Genomic DNA, 9,056 nt, shown 5'->3' with positions numbered 1-9,056 from the left:
TTGGGTAGAAACTGGCATGATGAGGTTTGCATTTTAGAAAGCTTCCGAGTGGAGAACAGGGGGAGCTGTAGCTTGTGGCAGGAAGTTTGGAGGTTGCTCCAGTGATCCAGAAGTGGAGGTGAGACCAGAGTTCAAGGTGCTGGCAGGAGGAGGAACAAGGTTGATGGAGATTGGAGGGAGGCATCAAGGATGATTAATTGCCAAGTTTTCAACTCTGCTGAAGTCAAACACAAGAAAAATAAAAGATTCACCTTTAACCTTAATCCCACCTAGACCTTTTAGCCTTTCCTTCTCTTTTATTTTATCAGCAAGTTCTAAGAAGCACACTCTTGTCTCCAGTTTTTCACCCACATTCGTTTTTTTTGTTGTTGTTGTTTGTTTTTTTGAGAAAGAGCCTCAAGCTGTCACCCTGGGTAGAGTGCTGTGGCATCACAGCTCACAGCAACCTCCAACTCCTGGGCTCAAGTGATTCTCCTGCCTCCGCCTCCCAAGTAGCTAGGACTACAGGCACCTGCCACAACACCCGGCTATTTTTTTGGTTGCAGCCGTCATTGTTTAGCTGGCCGGGCTGCATTCAAACCCACTGGCTCAGGTATATGTGGATGGCGCCTTAGCCGCTTGAGCCACAGGCGCCGAGCCCCCACATTCGCTTTTTAAGCAACTGTGTCTGGGGAAAGGGTAGGGACAGATTCTCACTGCTGCTGATGGACCTGGCAGGATTAAGTGGCTGAAATTGGGGATTATGTGACTGACCTCAGAACAAGGCACAGGGTTTCAGGCAGATGAAAGAATAGACATTTAGCTACAGGAAATAAACCAAGAGCCTACTCAGGAGCTGGGTAGACTTGATTTGCCATCAAGATGCTTGGCACCATCTCAGGGAGGCAAGGTAGGATATGATGGTACCTTAGAAAACAGAATCCCAGTCAGCCAAGTTTTCCCCAGTGTTGAGAAAGTTTATGGGCAAAAAAGGACATGTGAGCTTCAGGCCCAGAGAAGCCTGAAGTCCTTCCAAGCACCCTCTTCCTGTAACACCTAACTTTGCTTTGAATCTTGTTCATCATGCCCACCTTACAGGGGTTAGGGCATTCCTGCCAGGTGCCTGAAGCCTCCCTTACATAGGAGGTGAGGTGTTCTAGTTTTACCTTTCCCCAGAAGTATATTCTGAGACAAAGATTCTAGTGCAAGGGTTTATTTGGAATATAAAGGCAAATACCGATATGGGAGTGGAGAAGTTAGACAAGAAAGGGAAGATGGCCACTGGAGAGTATATTGTCAGGGCAGCTACCACTGTGGGTGACTGGAGTTTCATGGGCTGGAAAAGTCAGTGTGAAGCTCATACATCAGCTGGCCAAGCAGTGGAGCTGGGACATCTATATACCAACTCCTGCCACTCATCGGTTGGAAGCTTCTTCTAGAGACGTGTTAATTCTCCTGAACTTCAGGCCTGCCAAGTAGACAGCCAAAGTGGGCTCCAGAGGCATACAAGCCCTTAGGCAAGTACATGCTGGTACCAGCAGTTGGAAGTTGGACTTGTGTGCTCTAAAGGGATAGGAGATCCTGACAAAATCCCAGGCGAGGCATGAAGTCTAGACATGCTTCTTTTTCCTTCCCAGGCATTCGGCTCTGGAACAACCCAGTCTTTAATGACTTGTTAGAACATCCCCCCCTCCTTACCCCACACGAAGGCTAAGTTGTTAAAAAGAAGTTCTTTTCTCAGAAGCTTTATTAATGCTGTAAATTACCATTGCTCTTACTAAGGAGTTATGAGTAGACACAAGCAGTTCTTACAGAATAAACCAGGTCTTTCTTTTGTACGTTCTGAATAAAACCAAGGACACTGTGTATTGTTGGTATGTGCCAAATAGTAATTATATTTCTGTATCTCTAATAATAGTCACATTATTAAACATAGCCAAACGTGGGGACGTTAGTGTTTAACTCTCTCAAATGGACTTGAAATAACAAAAAAGTAAGCCATTTCAAAAGTATTCTAATAAAAATGAGAGAAAGAATTGTAGAAAACAGTAGTCCCTCCTTATCCACAGGGGATACATTTCACACACACACACACCCCATGGATGCCTGAAACTGGTGATCGTATCAAACTATGCTAGGGGCGAATTTCTTTTTCCTTCTTGATTTCATGGATAGATAGAAAATTCATTCTTACCATAGATTTTAGCAACCTCAGCATATGATTTTTTTTTTTTTTATTCCTTAGTCAAAACTTTCACCTTTTCACTTAAAGGAAGCACTTTACAGCTTCTTGTTGGCATATCCAAATTGCCAGCATCACCACTCTTGAGCTTTGAGGCCATTATGAAGTACAGTAAAGGGGACTTAAACATGAGCATTGCAGGATTGCAACAGGTGTGTGGATACCCTGTATAGCTACTGACTAACAGGATACTGACCATGGATCTACGGACAAAATGATGACACACATCCACAGCAGATGGAACAGGACGGCGTGAGATTTCATCACGGTACTCAGTGCACCCTTTAAAACTTATGAATTGTTTATTTCTGCAATTTTCCATTTACTATTTTTGAATCGTGGTTGACCACAGACAACTAAAACTGTGGGAAGGGAAACACAGATCAGAGGAGACTATTGTCATAATACCACGCAGAGACCTCGGGAGGAGGCTTTGAGAACCTCACCACATCAATATTCCTGACACCACAAAACAATTCCCCTTTCACATCCTTATTGTTTCCTGGAAAGGCCACACTGAGTTAAGAACTCACCACACTCACAGTTCCCTGGTACCAATCGCAGTGGCAGAGGGAAGAAGGGATAATAAGCACAGAGCCAGGCAGGTGATAGTCACTCAAAGTTAGTTTGTTTTAATCACACAAGCTGGATGTGACATGCTTGAATTACAAATGAACCAAGTAGGCCTGAAATACCAAGGACAGCTAAAAATACGTTCAAATGCAACAAAAACACAAAGCATGTGGGCTGGCTAAGCTAGGACCAGCTTTCCAAGTTCCAGTACGCTGGAGCCATACAGTAAAAAGGTATATTTAGGATAAGTAAAAAGAAGTACCCAAACTCCAATTTACAGTTTGTCCCCCCGCCCCCAATTAAACTGTAAATTGCTTGAACTTATTCTGTGCTTTTACCTGGGAAGTTTTATCAATGGCAGCTACCATGTCAAGCCGACTCCTAACAACCCATTTAACCCATGATAGAGATAAATGGTAGCATTATTTGTGCCATAGGATTGTTAGGTAAAGGGCAAGGCTCCAGGGTGCTAACCTCCATTATCTGATCCTCTTGAATTAAATACGCTCCTGGGTGACCAGACACCACCAGTAGTTTAACCAGCCATCACTCGCCAATGGCTCCAAGATCTGTATCTGTGCTTACCATCTCTGTGAAAGCTCCAGACCTACATTCTATATTCACTGTTGAATAAACATTTTCATCTGGAATATCCACACACACTTAAAAGTCAACAAGCTCCAAATTAACTCATTATATTCTGTTCTTCCTCACGTTCTTAGATTTGCTCTTTTCCCTGTTCACTTGTTCACCGTGGTTGGAATCTTGGAGTTATCTCACACTTTACCAATTTCATGACACTAAGTATTTGAAGATGCTGTTTCTCTGCTTAGCATCATCCTCTCCATGACCTCTCCAGATAAACTCTTCATTTTTCAAGACCCAGCTCAAATGTTGTTCCCGCTATAAAAACTCTCTGACCCCCTTGACTACCACACCTACAGAACAAGCATAGTCAGTGCTTTGCTCAAGTCTACTCCTTTTTTTTTTTTTTCTTAGAGACAGAGTCTCACTTTGTCATCCTTGGTGGAGTGCTGTTATGTCACAGCTCACAGCAACCTCCAACTCCTGGGCTTAGGCGATTCTCTTCCCTCAGCCTCCCGAGTAGCTGGGACTACAGGCACCCACCAGAACATCCGGCTATTTTTTTTGTTGCAGTTTGGCCGGGGCCAGGTTCGAACCCTCCACCCTCGGTATATGGGGCCAGTGCCCTACCCAGTGAGGCACCTGTGGCATCTCTTTATAAACATCATTGCATCTAATCACCACAAAACCCTATAAGGTAGATATTTTTATCCACTGAATGAAGAAGCAGATATTCAGAGACTGACTTGCATAAATCACACATTTATGTGTAAGGAGGGAAGCTCAAGTTTGACTGACCAACAATCTTCCCATTTAGCTTCTGGATGAAGAAGACTGTTAAAAGCGCGAATCGATGGAAATCTTTTACAATGCATTTCACAAAATCAAATAAAATGATAGGTGTTGGCTAGGATGCACTAAAAGATCTGCTCTCATGTCGTTGGTGGTAGTATAAATGGATATATCCTTTCTGCAAAGCAATCTGGCAAAATGATCATAAACCTCAAAACATTCTCATCTCCTTAATCTAAAATTCCATTTTTTGGACTATATCCTAAAGAGGTAGTCAGAAATATGGACAGACATTAATGTGTATATAACTGACAGGATATTTGATTTTTAAGTCCTTATTGAATATTATGCATGCAAATTAAATTATACAATGTCTGGAATTTGCTTCAAAATAATTTGGACCAGGTTGTTTTAAACCGAAGAAGCTGGATGATGGATACATGTATCTTTATTATACTGTATCTCCATATAAATCTAAACATATTTAATAAAAGATTTCACCAGGGTGGCACCTGTGGCTCAAAGGAGTAGGGCTCACAGCTCACAGCAACCTCCAACTCCTGGGCTTAGGCGATTGGTGGTGGGTTCAAACCTGGCCCCGGCCAAAAACTGCAAAAAAAATAAAAATAAAAGATTTCACCAAGTATTATTTTAGTGAAAAAATAGTATGCTGTGGTATTCCAAGAGAAAAAATATTATGAAGCCATTAAAATGGATGTTTTTGAGAATAATTTAGTAACATAGAAAATGCCCTCAGAATAATACAAATAGTAGATGAAATGGATAAAAGTTCATTTTTATGTGAAAAGAATTAAGGAAAGCAAACTAAAACGTTAATAGAATTGTAATTTTTTCTTCATTTTTTTTGTATTTTCAATTTTTTTCCACAAATGCAATTTATACTTGGACAAAAATAATCCAGCAGTTGACAGAGGAGAGCAGTCAATATTTACCTACGACAGGTTGCCTATTATTGTCACCGTCAAACGTAGGTCACTGCTTTGAGCAGCCAGCTGAGCTAATCGGACCTGAAGGCAATTTTGGTTATATGTAAGGTCTTTGGCAGATAGGAAATTGAATTGTTTGCTTTGTAATTTAGACTCTAACCCTTCTGTAGCACACAGCCATTTGTGTTTATGAGAAGTATTTCCATTGTCAAGGAGTGATTGTGAAATTAATAGCTCTGCTTTATTTCTTGGTGCTTTAGAACGTTTTTAATTTAGTGATATCTGTCTTCACATATTCATTCAGTAAGTATTTAGTGAGAGCCTGCTCTATATCAGGTGCCAGGCTAGGCTTGGTTGAAAAGGGCGGCGCCTGTGGCTCAAGGAGTAGAGCGCCGGTCCCATATGCCAGAGGTGGTGGGTTCAAACCCAGCCCCGGCCAAAAAAACCAAAAAAAGAAAAAAGAAAAGGGGAAAAGATTAAAGGCAACTGAAGTTGTTGCAAAAGAAAAGAAAAGGAAAGGAATGGGGGCCTGCCCTCAAAGAAACTCAGTCTAATGGGAAAGGTCGTGTTGAGGGTTATGTAGTAAAAGACTGTAGTCGAGGTGAGCTCAGGATGAACCCACGCTGGGAGTCTACAGGCTGGCCAGAGTCATTTGGTGTTAAGAATTATTCAGGAATTACACTTGTATATATAGTATATATGATGTGGTCATTTCCCTCACACAATTTAGATTTTATTACTCTGCCTTTAATTTCAGGCGTTTGTAATATCCTCATGTGATGTTTTGCAGTAGTCCTAACTGGTGGGCTAAGATCTGACTTTTACCTTCAGTTCCTTCATATTTACTGTGTACGGTTTTTTCCTCTCGGAGGTATGATCATTATATTTCAAACACCACAACCTTCCTTGGTTCTGCTGCCAGCAAGCTAAAATTTCAACTGTAATTGTCAGAATTTGTCTTGATCATAGCATGAACCTTATGAAACAGAAGTCAGTGCAAAATTAATATGAAAAAAGATGACTTTTCTTTTTCTGGTGCCCAAAATTAATGGCTCAAACAGCAATTAAAAATCTTATTAAAATCATTTTTCAAGAATATAAGGTCAATGATGGCTATTGCTTCTATCCTGTGAAAATGACTTGCAGATCTGGTGATGCTTTCTAGAAATATCAAAATTTTTACTTGGTATTGTTTAAAAAAACACACTTCAATCATCATTCCCCCTCTAAAAGATGAAACATTAAGCAAATGGCTTAAATATCATAGTTAATCATCATTTTTCATGGTCTGAGGATCTGACTTAAAACAAAGCAAACAGCAGAAATAAAAGAAAATAGAAAAACACAGCCCAGTAGCAATTACGAGCACAGAAATCAATTGCCAGTTGGACTGTAGAATTAAATGAAAGGTGAAACATGCAGTTGTGGAAGATAGCATGGAAGTATCTTCATGGCCTTGGAGTAGGGAATTCTTTTCTGAAATAAGACATAAAAACCGAAAGCCTTAATCATTGATAAATTGGATTTCATAACATCCAATTATGAAATCATAAAAACAAGTTCTGTTCATTAATAGAACTTCTGTTTAATAGGACACCACTTACACAACAAAACCCGTTAAGTTCAGATTTAAAAAAAAAGATAAATTTGACTACATTAATAGCAAACTGTTACACTGCAAAAAAAGAAAAAAAAAAACTTTAAGAAAAACCAAAACATAAACAACAAATTGGGGGGAGAATTGCAATATATTATAGACAAAGGGCTGATATCCATAATATTAAAAACTGGGTTTTATATTGAGGGGAGTAAAAAGGGACAAACATCCTAGAAAAATAAATACATGAATAAGCAATTCACCAAAAATGGGTGCATTAACAATGGCCCTTCAAAGTATTTTTATGAAGTTCAACTTCATTCATAATAAGAAAAATGCAAATGAAAACTACACTGAGACGCCACTTCTCATCCATCAGTTTGACAAAGAATCAGAAAGTTTGATTCTTCTGATAGTGTGGCTGACGGAGGACCAGGCAGTTTCACCCGTCACTGGTGAGAAAACCAAACGGCACAGCCCGATGGAGGAGACTTTGGCAATATTTAACAAAACTCCATGTGCATTTACCCTTTCACCCAACAATCACACTTCTAGGAATATTACTCTGAAGGTAAGACTTCCAAAACCATAAAAATACTAACTCACAAGGTTCGCACTGCAGTGTTACTTGTAAGTATGGATAGTGGAACTACCAAAATGCACAAATAAAGGAGAATGGTAGAGTAAACTATTGGATTTAAATTCAACGAAGTGCCCCGAGGCTATAAAAAGGGAAGACCTCTATAAAATAATATAATTTCTAGGACATAATGTTCAGATAAAATATAGTATATATAGGATAAAACCTTTTAAGAAAGGGAAATGAAAAAATATACAAATCTACTTATTTTGGCAAGAAGAAATCCAGAAAGGATAAACAAAAATGAAATTGGTTACCTACAATGGGTAGGGCAGAAAGAGGTGAAAGGGATGGGGAAGGGAGTGATATTTGAATGATTTAGACTTCGGGAAACATGTTAATATCCTACACAGTCAAAAAATAAAATTAGGAGGCGGTGCCCGTCGCTCAGTGGGTAGGGCTCCAGCCACATACATCGAGGCTGGTGGGTTTGAACCTGGCTGGGCAAGCTAAAACAATGACAACTGCAAAAAAAAAAAAAAAAGCTGGGGGTTGTGGCAGGTGCCTGTAGTCCCAGCTTCTTGGGAGGCTGAGACAAGAGAATAGCTTAAGCCCAAGAGTTTGAGGTTGCTGTGAGCTGTGACACCATAGCACTTACCAAGGGCGACAGCTTGAGACTCTGTCTCGAAAAATAAATAAATTAATTAAATAAAATAAAAATTAAGCTTGGCACCCATAGCTCAGTGGTTAAGGTGCCAGCCACATACACTGAGGCTGGCGGGTTCAAACCCAGCCTGGGTCTGCTAAACAATGACAATTACAATAAGACAAAAATAGCTGGCCAGTGCCTGTAGTTCCAGCTACTTGGGAGGCTGAGGATAGAGAATTGCTTAAGCCCAAGAGTTGGGAGGTTGCTTTGAGCTGTGACGCCATGGTACTCTACCAAGAGTGACATAGTGAGACTCTGTCTCAAAAAAAAAGATTAAACCCTGGACTTGACCTGGGACTAGAAGGGGAAAAAAATATCATGCTATGTAAGAAAACTATTGGGAAAAAATAACAAAATGGGAAAATAGATTGTAAATTGTACTGTGGTTATAGAGCAGAATGTCCTTGTTCTTAGGGAACGTACACTCAAGTATTAAGGAATAAAATAACATCACAACGTACTATCGAAAAGTTGAAAAATAAATTATGTATAAGTGTTCACATTTGAAGTGAATATATAGTATAAAACACATACATATACGGGAGAACAAAAAACATACACACCGTTTAAGGAACAATTGTATTAAAATTGTATGATAACTTCATACATACCCATAACAAGATGAATGCAAGTCACTTTTGAGCACCTCTTGTAATTGCAGAAGCCAAATGACTTGAATATTAAAATTTTAATAGTTTTCCCTTTCTTAAAATGTGCACATTTTTTGCCACCCTCCGTATGCATCTATCATATACATGTATGTATATATAAGTTTAAAATGACAAAATGTTAAAAATTGGTGAACTTGAATAAAGGATTAAAAGTTCTCCTTTATTCTCGCAAATTTCTATAAAATCAATACTATCTCAAAATTACACATTTAAAAATTTTTAATTTCTATAAAATCAATACTATCTCAAAATTAAACATTTTATCTCAAAATTTAACATCTAACTTAAAGCACTATTTAAAAACTCAGAAATCAATACTGCAATGATAAACCATTGGAGACCTTCAGGTAAATTTATGATGGATTTACTTATTTCAGAACA

The sequence above is a fragment of the Nycticebus coucang genome, chromosome 14 (genome assembly GCF_027406575.1).
Source record: "Nycticebus coucang isolate mNycCou1 chromosome 14, mNycCou1.pri, whole genome shotgun sequence".
Taxonomy (NCBI): Eukaryota; Metazoa; Chordata; class Mammalia; order Primates; family Lorisidae; genus Nycticebus; species Nycticebus coucang.
Note: the sequence above shows the minus strand (reverse complement) of the source record.